At 33.3% G+C, this 12,276-nt stretch overlaps 1 non-coding gene across 1 annotated transcript; it reads left to right on the forward strand.

The window, feature by feature from the left end:
• The first annotated feature begins 11,939 nt into the window (after positions 1-11,939).
• Positions 11,940-12,011, forward strand: Trnag-ucc (transfer RNA glycine (anticodon UCC)). The gene has a single exon. It is a non-coding gene; the product is annotated as a tRNA-Gly (tRNA).
• Positions 12,012-12,276: the final 265 nt, after the last annotated feature.

Genomic DNA, 12,276 nt, shown 5'->3' on the forward strand with positions numbered 1-12,276 from the left:
TTACACCACGTATTACGTCAAACGGGGACAAATTAAAAGAAGATGGGATAATGCATTAAAATAGTATGCAAATAAAAGAACATTTCAATGCCAAGTTTCCGCGTTGCCCCAGGCGTCCATTAGATGAAGACACTATTTAGAATTAAAACAAAGAAAAAAGCAGTAATCGTGGGGTGAATTCGTTATTAAATATATGGATTCTCTTGGACGGTTGATCAAAAAAAGGAGATGTTCCGAAGCTGCTGCTGTTATTGATAACGAAATGGTTAGTGGGGTCATTTTCCAATCACGATTTCAATCAGATTAAGTACCTTTCTGTGCCATTTAAGTGCCAATAGCGTATCGTCAAAAAACTTGGTACAAATGATTAAAATGACTTAGATAAAACAAAGAATGAGAAATAACTAAATGCTCGTCTGTTAAAAAGTAAAAAATATATCCAACCACGTTGAGAAAAAACAAATTTGCTAATTTGAGCTTCTATCGATTTTTTTTTCCTTTTTTTGATTTTGAGAGAGAGCGAGAGAGAGAAGAAAGTTAACTTCTGAGGAAAGAGTAAACTACCTTTTTTTTTTCAATATCGAAACAAATTCAAACTTCAATAAATTAGCTCAAAAGACTCATTTTGAGCTAATTTGTTGAATAATTTTAATTAAATAAGCTAGTACTTACAAAACATTAATTAAAATTTCCTTAAAAAATTCCACCTTTTTTTTGTGTCAATTGTCGATAGCATATATAAAAGTAAGGTGAAATTTTTGTGAACGTAAATTAATATCCCAAAAGGAACATAGAAACAATATACCAACCTCCCGATTATGATATCCAGAGACTGCAGTTTTGTCCTTGTCATGAACTTATCGGGCTGGAATAGTCAATAACTGAGCAGGAGGCAAATGTCATCTCACTGAAGCTGAGAAAACCTTTTGGTATATTTTTCAGCCTTCTCGTATCTTGCTTGTAGTTATGTCTATGCCCTGAGTTATGGGTGGCAACATACTGCATATAAAAAGGCAGCAGATTATTTTATAGTCATCATGATTTCATACTACTTTTACTTTGCTGCGGCTTGGTGTTTTGCATTTTATTGCCTTTTCAATTGGTGGATAGGGAGCCACGAGAACACTACTTAATGGGAAGAGTGGAATCATGTCTTGTGACCATGAATTTGTGTTTCTTCTTCGTTTTACAATAAATCTTTTCATATCTTATTCAATTTTTTTTTCTCTCTCAAACGTTATTTAACTGTATCTCAATGAAGTTTACAGACGATCGAAAACGGCGCGATTTCGTACGACTCATTAATGATTTTATTTATTTTTTGCAAAAGATAAATCTTTTTGTACTTTTTTCTTCTTTTCTTTCTTTTTCCTCCCACACCACTTTGCTTGCGAGTGGTTTGTTGAAGTTTACAAACTATAAAATAGGCGCTATTTTACAGTGCTCTTTAATTCTGAGGCTAAGTGCTTCTTCGCAAGAGTTTTGAATAACTATTTAAATAAGAAAAGGTTTCTCCTCTAAGGCTTATGCCTTTTATCTTTGGATTTAGAATTAGTAACATTAAATAATCTAGCTCTTATGTACAGTCATAAAGACATTGATGTATCTGAAGAGGAGTTTATAAATGACCTTGTGAAAAAAAAACGCAGAATAGGTATCAAGATTTTATAAAGACAACAACTTTTAGTGAAAACACAATTAAAATACGAGGAAATTATAAGTAAGTATTGTGTTTCTTTCCTCACTGTCCCCGCTTTTCTTCATTTTGAAATCATTATGATATCAATACAAATTTACGAACTTTCAGTTATTTTTATGTAATGATACTTCTAACATTCTCGTACCCGGAATTGCTATTGCTCAGGTAACGGAATTAGCAGGGAATAACAGTGCTTAGTGCACCTAGTTACGAAAATCCCTATAAAAATTACCTATTTCCTATAATTTTTTCTAATTTTGCGGCGGTCCCGGGGCCCCTGGACCATTGAGAAGGAATACTAATGGAGGGAGCCATAGCAAATGTCTCAGTGAAATAAGCTTGGGACCAAATGTTTCCCAGGTCAGGTGACTTGTTTGGCTGGGAAGTTGTCGCGTTTTGGCACGCAATCGCTCTTTTGGCATTAAATATTTTTCAGACGACGCGACGGCGCTTTCTATGAAGTCGGGGCTACAAATCAGATCAACTCTGGCTCCAACTCCTTTACCGCAGAATAATAAATAAATAAATAAATAACGGATACAAATACAGGCCTGTCATTCAAACTCCCTCTCCCCACTTCTTTCCGGATTTTAAAATATAATGTAACTGCATTTTTCATGTATTTTGATGTTTATTCCTTGAAATGACGGGCATGTACAAATAGTTTAAAGTGTTCTGTTATTGACTGAAAATTTATGGATACATATGCATAGTAATCAATGTTTTGAAATGATTTCATACGCAGGCATACTAGTATTTAAATTGAAGCATAAAAATAGCAAACCTTTATTCTTGCGCATCTGCTGTTCACAGGGGCTTGGCGAGAAGATACTCACCAACAAAACAAATGTACACAAAATGCTTAAGAGCCATTAAAATAATTACTAGTTAAGTAAAAAGTGTTTTTATGGAACTAAAATGTTATTTACACTCAAGATATACAATGTTTTATAACTTTGATAGGTAAAATAAGTACAAAAATTTAAAAATTATTGTCAACTGTGGAATATGTACTTGTTGAATGCATATAAATGTTATTTTTTCTTTATTTAGAAGTAAAAAACATTCGTACATGCTGGGGAAAAGTTACTGGACCTCCCGGTGTGGCTTTTTCCTCACAGTTTACAATGCTAGAATACTGTACTATTACTATAAATCTAATTTCTCCCTTCTACAGTTAAAGGTTGTTATCATGCATGACTTCAGCTAATGAAAACTTCTTCAGCGGTTACGGTCAACTCGAAATTGCTCCCCAGGTCACATGGTGCTGTTGCCGTATCGGGACAGTAGGGTTGCACTCTCTCCATCTATTCCTTCTCAATGCCCTGGACTCAATATATATGTGCCCTTGTCCTTAACCGATCCTTAACTGTCATTAACGATCCTTCTAAAGTATTGATTTTCTTTACCCGAGCAAAGCTGGGTTCGGGAATGCTAGTTTATAATGTTGTCTCAGGACTTTGGTTTTTATCATTTACTTTTACGATGTGAAATAAAACTTAAATGCTTTATATATTTTATCTGTGATGATGTTCTTAAAAACTTCGTTTCCAGTTTTGAAAAAGTGAAAGCGAAAGACAGAAACATTATTATTTGACTAGAGAAAAGCCTCCGTAGAATAACGTGAGAAACAAAAACAGTATCAAATTTAAAATTCGCAACTCCAGAGCCCGAATACGCTACATTGCGGTGATTACTAATACTAAAGAAAAAGGTAAAACATTCTATTCCACGTGTTTTCTTTGGGGTAAATTACAGGCTTCAGACAGTTTGTGGTGTAATGTAATTTCAGAAGAGTAGAAAAGAAAGCTTCCCACAAACACGATGAAAAATTACTGTCATTCTCTAAGCGTCAAAGAAAGTTATAAGTTACGGCATGCGTTTATTTTACCTTTTTCATCCGCCATTACACGGTGGCTGCAGTGCCCCCTATAGTTTGTTGGAGTTGCGAATTCGCTATCGACCAAAAGTTCAGATGAAGTACTGAATAATGATTTTGAATGGAGGAAAGCCTTCGAAAATAAGGCACTTAAACTTCAACTACAGGTTTTAATTTCACAGAAATTTAGGGGTTTTAATCAATTTCTCCCGAATCAACTTCGGGAAATCCTTTCTTAGTAGATACTTTCGTAATCATGTGGACCTGCCTGACAAATTTCAAATCTAAAGTTTTGAATAATATTTTCATATTAAAAATAAACGAAACCAGAAGCAACAATTTTCGATTTTCAAAACATTTTTCTGGGTGCATGACATGGCCACTGGTTCGGTCATCGTGTTAGTATTCAAAGGATTAGAAAATATTTCGTTTATACTCATACCTGATACATTACAGCTATCACTGAGAAAGTAAAACACGACATTTACGTCATATAAAATTCTTCGATTGAATTGGTAACAGATGCTGCCATCTGGTGAGCTAAAGATCAACAAAATGTACATCTTTTTCAAAATCTGAATAATAAGACAAGAGGCGAATTTTCTGTATTAAATAATGAAAACTCAATTTAAATAAATATTTCAAATTGCATGGATTTTTAAAATACACAATCAGCGGAAATCTAAAGTAACCGTCAAAAATATTAATATTTAAAAAAATCCAAAAGCATGAATTCTTAAAAAATTGGGTAGTTCCTTCAACATCAACCGTCAAAGTAAATTTTGTATGTAAAGTCAAGCCAAAAAGGACTAGTGTATGACGGTGTAAGAAAATGAGCTGCCAGGAGCTCTCAGTAAAAATGAGAAGGGATGAGAATCCTATTGATTTTAGAGCTTTGAATCGACTACTTTGACTCCTTTGCATAATTGTGAAGAAAAACAAAACTGGTGCCGCTAAATGTAGCCATGAAAATGTTCAAGCTTACCTAAATTTAAGGGCATAAAAGATGGTCCTGGAAACGCCAGGAATTTTGGAGAATGGAGAGAAAAATTTCGGAGTTTGAAAATTTCCGCAAAGGAAAAATTATTGTATCATTTTGAACATAGTTTCTTATTTTATAATTAAGGAGAAAATAAAACTCTATCGTTTTTTACTTGTAACTAAAAATTCAAGCTGTTTGAATTCTGATATGGAAAAATTTAACTACCCCGAGATCAGTCTCCAGATTGCCAGACCTAAGAGCCAGCAATGATCATGATTTACACTTTGAAGAACCAATTAAGTGCAAGAAAATTTCGGAATCAGAATACTTTTCAAAAAAAAAAAAAAAAAACTCGTCTAAAAAAAGTGAATAGCTTCCTTAAACTATAAGAATGCGAATAATGCAAGACTGCGTAAATTCTGTTAAGACATTTGAACTTGAATTCTATTTTTCAAGCATTTTACCCTCTTGAACTTCATTTCTCTTCCATCTCAAACACACAGAAAATGTCATAAAATTGTGTTTCCCAATGCGTAAAAATATATGTGGGAAACATGGATTTCACAGCAGAAGTTATAGGTTTGTTATTCTTGGGCAAAAAAGTCAGTCCGGTCAGGCTGTATCCACTTGGACGGATGGACATTTTTTGCATATATTTGCATTTTACTATAAGACTTAAAAATTTTTCCTTTTGGTTTTCATATATTTAAGTACTATGCAAAACTAGAAAACTTTTTTTTTTTTTACAAAACAATGGTTTGTACATGTTGCGGGCGAAAAAATAATTATTTTAAAAGTGCTTTTTTTTATTTTATTTTTAAGTTGATGCTTTATGTTCTGATGCATAATGATTGCTGAAAATATTGAAGTGTACATATAAAAATTAAAAGCAAAAGTTTAAAATTCCGTCAATGAATTGCAAGTGTATGCATAAAAACACCACACTTGTGCCACAAGATATCTATTTTTCATAATGACGCATATAGAAGCCACAGGAAATGTTAATGATAATAAAGCAATTTTAACTTTAAAAATAGCTTCTTAGCAATCACAATAGAATTATTGAATGATACGATAATCTGCGCACAATATAGCTTTTTTTTTTTTTTTTTTGCAAAATGAAGTATAGAAAAATTATTCGATAACCTTTCCAGGAGAGTGCAGTGCAACACTGGATTTTCCAATTCTATTACTATTATTATTATTTATTCACAGGGCAGCAGAGAGCCAAGGTGGGCCCCTAGTCAGTTTCGTCACTACGAAGCCCCCGACACAAAAAAAAAAAAAAAAGAGGAAAGAAAAAAGAGAAAGAGGAAAGAAAAAAAAAATCAAAACTGCTTATTAAAAAACAATTAACTCTATTTTAAGTTCCGCAACAGTAAATACCAAAAGAGTAAATTTTACAAACAGTCATAATTTTAATTCAGGAATACTGCTTGATAATTAATTTTAAAAGAAAAAAATACGACACATACACATCAAAATCAAATTTTTATTAGTACATTGAAACAATACACAAGCACAATATTGAACTTATTTCAAAGCAACCTTCCTTGCTTTTTGATTTGCGAAATGATTTATAACTTCATCGAAGTTCTTGAAAACTTGTTCTCCAGTGCTAAAACTCCGAGACTAGTTGCCCGTTTCAATATACTTTAGGAACATTATTTGACAATCAATCTTAAAATAAGAGTGTTTATCAATAGTAAACATTTGTTTATCATGCAAGATGAAAAACTAAGATTTAAAATAAATTGTCTTTTTACAATGCTATGTCTAACGTCTGAAGACAAACCTTTGAAGAACTTTCAATCTTGCTTTCTTTTATTAACGATCAAAGTTATGAAAAGTTCATTTTTAAAAGTGTTGCAGCTTATTTTAAGAGTGATAGACAGGGAGATGGGCAAAAATACATTGAGACGGCCCCCAATAGTGTACACATGCCCCTGACTTCAGTAATACTATTTGCAATTCTCAGTTCAACAAGCTCTCATGATATCTTATGATCGTTCTTTTTTGGCGAGGGGGTGTGGGGAGAATCGTTTATACATGTATATACAAAAGGTTGCATGCACGGAACTATCAATTTCACCACATACATTCACCCTACCAATCATAAGTGAGAACAGAACATTTGTTTGTTTGCGAACACTCAGGCTAAAAGAAAATTTTGCTATTTACGTTCAGAGGGTTTTTTTTTTTTCTTGCTTGTTTTTTCCTCTTTTCTATTTTTTCCTTCTTCTTTCTTTTTTTTTCTCTTTTTCTTTCTTTTTTTTTTTTTGTGTCGCCGTCTTCCCCCTAAGGCCCGGGCCCCTTGTTTCCGACTAGGCTTAGTACATGGCCTCTCGTCGGGCGTGTTTATTTATGAACTTATTTATATATTTGTTTTTTATCCCATTATTCTTGAGATAAAATTAAAAAAAAACTGAACAGAAATGCTGAAAGTTATCTTATGTGACTCTATATTTGGAATCGCTTCAATTGATTCCAAGCGCATTCTCCAACAAGCGTCACGATAGCTAAAATGTTTTAAGATCGGGAGGGATGCTAAAAAAAACTTTGTGGCTGGGTACTCTACATGCCCTCGGCGATGTGTTAGCAGAACGAGCAATATGCAGATGTAGAAGATTCTTTGCAAAGTCATTATGTAAAACCTTGTATCTGGGGAATCCGATTTATTAATTTGTAGTTACATGCGAGAGAGCGTCCAAGGACGCCGGCCCGCAGATCCGAGTGAAACGAGTTACCGGACTTTCTTGAAATCCACGCTGTATAATTACTGTCATTAAAGTAACGTGGAAAACAAATTCCCGGGACACGTTTGGAACAAATGAGGGGGTCCCTAAGGATGAATTTACGAGATGTGTCGAAACTCCACTCTCATAAACTTTAAAACAAACCTTGAGACAAGCTGACCTCGTTCTTTTCATGCCAGGATAAAAAAAATCCTCAAATTCTATAAACATTTGCGACAGTGTTGTAATGTATTACCAAGTGTAGTTTTTCTCTCTTTTTTACTTCTATGTATTAGAGTAAATAGAGGATTAGCTGTAGAACAATCTTGCGTGTAAAAAGTTGAGTTGTTCGATGTCAAGAATAACCATCTACCTCATACAGACGTTTTTTAATGAATGCAACTAAAAATCTGTCAACCTGAATTCTTATGCAACCGGTATCGTCCAAGAAAAAGTGACATTGAACAGACTACTGCTGTTATAATTTCTAGTTGGTAATTTCATGATGTAAAACAATTGGGTTGATTCCAAAATTTGTAAAGTATTTTTTTTGAAAGAGCATGCTTAAAAACAAAGGTTTTTAACCATTTTTCACAAATAATTTGACAATTTGTTTCTAAAAAAGTATTTAAATCGGTGAGCAGATTCAATTTCATTTTTTGACTCTTCTGCCCACGACATCACAAGTGATAAAACGCAATTCACTGATACCATCAGCGCAGAGCGCAATATTTTGGGATCAGAAAAAAATAAAAATATTATAGCGCAATGATATTTTAGTAATGAATTACATGTTTCCTACAGAAAAGCCTTTAATGCAAAATTCTCATTATGACAGCTATTAATATTATTGTTTAATGGCAACCTTAATTTTTAAACAATGCGTAAACATTCGGCCGACCAATAGAGTAACGCGCCAAAGTGCATCACTTGTGCCGTCATCAAGACCACGCCTTATTTCCGAAATTGGGCATGATAAAAAAATAATAAACAAAATAACTATTGGGAAAATAAAAGTGTTTTCTGGCTCCATTTTGTTTTCATATTTATTTTTGTTTATTCTATCAATTTCAAAGACTAAAAGTAGTACTTTTGACTGAAGGAAAAATCCCGATTTTACAGTTGAAAAGTTACATTAATGAACCCACAGGAGGCTCACTGTACCATAGTGTAAATGTAGGCACAATACCGTGTGATTCGCAGCCAATTTCATTAATTTGATTTCATGACGTAATCACGCACTGTAATCCGTTGCCATTGAGAAGGCTGCGCAGTCGGAATCGGAGTAGAAGAGTTGAAGTCGGACTGATTTTAGGCTAAAAGAGTCGGAGTCGGGAGTCAAAGGCTTAAAGTTCCAAGAGTCGGAGTTGGTCATTTTCCCTTCAAGTCCGCAACTCTGCCTGTGCGTGAGAATTCGGAGTCGGACTGATTTTGGAGCAAAGGAGTCCGAGTTGAAGGTTCTGAAATTTCCGGGATTGCTGTTTATCATTTTCCCTCAGAATCCACAGCCATAGTTATTGAGCGACAATTGGCCCCGTAAAATGGGGAAAATCGAACACTTTTCAACCTAGAACACTCAAAAAGAGTAATTACAGAATTTTAAAGTCGATTTCTCGGCATAAAACTTCGGTCTTGTTTCGCTCTAGCAATTTTAAGCAAAAACAAAGCATTTTGAATAGTTAGTAGCTCATAATTTTTTCAGATGATATTTTTCGTCTTTCTCCTGAAAAGAATATTTCGGGTTGAAATCTTCGGGCTATGATTTTGTGAATGATATCCTACCTTTCTTTCTTTTCCACTTTCAAAATGTTTGAATCAAGACTTTAGTTTGCTCTTCATACGTACACTAATGAACCCAGCATATATGTCTTCCAGAGGGCCACCAGAAAATAGTACATGCAACATGCAACTTAATACTACCTAGCATTATAGATTACATAAAAAAACAAGATAATTTCCTTGCAATCGAATTGGATCGAGCAACAGTCAATCACGGGGACTAGCAATTGGGAAAATTAGGAAAATCGCTGATGATCAGAGGCGGGGGGCCTCGCCTGTTGGTCTAACTCAGTGCTTCTTAATTTCTTTTATTAGTGGAATCCTTTTTAATGCTCACTTTTTCCGTGGAACCCCTGGTTTTTCGTCACCAGTTTGCACTGGCGTAGCCAGGATTCTATTTAAGAGGGGCACAGGTTCTTATCTCAAACAGACTATCATATTAACTATTCGTCATTAAATCGCTACTTAAATAGATTTCATTAACAATCATGTTAATTACTGATAACTGCTAGTTATCATTTGTCATAGTAAAATATCAATGCACTCCTATTTGCTGTTCTGAATATTTTTAAAAGGGACAAATAACCTCAGAATTTATGAATCAGTTACATAATCAAAATATTTTTATATAGGGAATGAAATACTAATGTGTTTTACCTACAATAGTATTAATAATTCACTTAAATTTACACAGAAAAAGTTTTTTTTAACCTCAAAATTAAAATGTCTTTAATTTTTCAACAATTTATTTAGTTATTTATAAATTATGGACTTAGATGTTACTATGACATCAGACAGAGAATGAACAATTAGACGCCCTATAGATCAGTACTGCTCCATAAATTGGTCCTCACTCGTTAACGTTGAAACTGTCCTTTCTACTGCTTCCACAGAACTGGGAGAGTATCAATAGCAGTATACATGAAAATGACATAAAAACTCGTAATTTTATGCAATATTTGGTAATGTTGTAGGAAAAGGGGTTTGGGGCGACTAACAAAATTTTTTCAATATTGAAATTCTTATTAAAATATCTTTAATGATATTGGGGGATCAAAAGCTTCTTTCGGAAATTTTTCAAAACAAAAGTTTTTAAAACGCAATTTTAGGCTATCTTTGGAGATATTAGGTGAGAAGAAGATGTTTTCGGATTGATCTAGGAAAAATTATGAAGTTGAAATCTTGAAGGCACAATTTCGGGCTATATTTGAGTATAAAATTTGCATTATTTTAGGCAACAAATAAAATTATTTCTATAGTGACAAACTCTGCGTAAGTTATAACGCTCAGATTAGAATATGAAAGCAAAAGTAAATTTAATTTTGAAAAAACATTACTTTTATCGATTTTTTAAAGAAGAAATTTCAAAGATGAGAAAAGAGTTCTGGGTTTTTTTAAACGCAAGACTAAAGATTTTTCTAATGAGCAAACACTTAAAACGCTTTATTTTTGACTTGTGCGCTCCAAACTCGAGTACTGAAGTCTTATTTGAAATCCCTATTACAATAATAAATCTAAAACTCTTGAGGGTTCAATCCAAATTTGTTTATTACTTATGTTACAGAACTAATATTCAAGATTTTTTAACTTATTCTTACTTTCATTTGTGTAATATTTATAATGTTCCCACTCTTAAATCACGCCGTGAACTTTTGTGTCCTCTTTTTTTCTATAAGGTTCTACATAATTTAATTGACTTTTCAGATATCGTCAATTCGGTACAACTTGCTGTCCCGAATAGGACTCTTGAGTCATTCTTCTTTTAAAAAAATTTTTACCAGACGGAACTATGTTAATAATTTTTGTCTTTTTAAATTTTATAAACTTTTTAACATTCATTGTCATGATTTAGATATTTTTAACTTGTTATTTTACAATTTTGAGTCTTTATGTTTTAATATCTTAAATGTAGAGTTTGTTTTAATTGCTTTTTTTATATTATTGTTGCCACTGTAACTGGATTCTTTCTGCAGTGTGCAATACTTTTAATAATAATAATAATAATAATAATAATAATAATAATAATAATAATAATAATAAAAGAAAACATGCAAGTCTCAGGGAACCCCTAAGAGAGCTCCGTGGAACCTTGGGGTTCCGCGGAACACAATTTAAGAAACGCTTGTCTAACTGACAGGGTTCCACCATAAAATTTTTACCACTACAATTCTGAGCCGGGCCCTAGTTTTAGACTAGGTTGATGTTCATGACCTCTCGTCGGTAACTGTGAGCTCAATTCGGGGCGTTGCTGCAAATAAACAAAAATTAGAATATTGCTATACTTTTCTGTCTCCAAACTTTCCGAATAGTCAGTCAAAATTTTCTGAATAAGAAAATTTTAGAGAGGTCACAGCGATTCCAGAAACTTTCCATCAGGGCACGCCTGCATGCAAACATTAGAAATGTCTACGAAATATTTAAAGAAAAATTCGCTATTTCTGCTTCGTTTTAAGATGTATAGATGGCACCACAACGTTATCTCAAAAATGGGAGGCAGTGGGCAGTGGGTCTCTTTTTTTAATCGCGTTCATCTATCGAGGGATTTTTTTTTTATTTTATTGCTAAGCACTTTAGTCAATGCTTTTTCGCATTCATGTTCATGTTCATTTGACTTTTTTTCCTTTACGTTTCGCGTTACCTTCCTCGTAAGAGCAAAGAGGAAAATAATAATGTAAAACAACAGCTGTTAATATGAAAAAGACGGAGGAGATGTCAAACATTCGACGAATGCCTTTTGTAAAGCTTTTGCACTTCTGATTCATTCAGTTTCTCACCAAAAACACAACTAAAATTAAAAAAAATACTTACAGGAATGTTAAGCTAAAAATTTATTATTTATTTATTTTATGACAGCTATTCTGTGTAGCGTCGGTGGTATAACGGTTAGCATAGCTGCCTTCCAAGCAGTTGACCCGGGTTCGACTCCCGGCCGACGCAGTCCTTTTTAAAAATTCTGTCCTTTTTTTTTTTTTTAAACTGAGTCTGAGAAAAAATTTAGTGAAAAGTAGAGTTCTGCAAAGAGATTCTCTTTTTTTCTCCCAAAAACAATTTTTTGAGAACCTGACTTCTTATCTTGCAGTTATTGTAATCAAAGATTGCAGCCGGTGCTAACTCTAAATACTTTTTGCTTAAATTTCATTTTATCTTTGGAATTCTTTTTAGTTAGGCTAAAATTCACACGAAATGAACACTAATGAATCCA

Source organism: Uloborus diversus, chromosome 1 (assembly GCF_026930045.1).
Source record: "Uloborus diversus isolate 005 chromosome 1, Udiv.v.3.1, whole genome shotgun sequence".
In the NCBI taxonomy this organism is placed as follows: Eukaryota; Metazoa; Arthropoda; class Arachnida; order Araneae; family Uloboridae; genus Uloborus; species Uloborus diversus.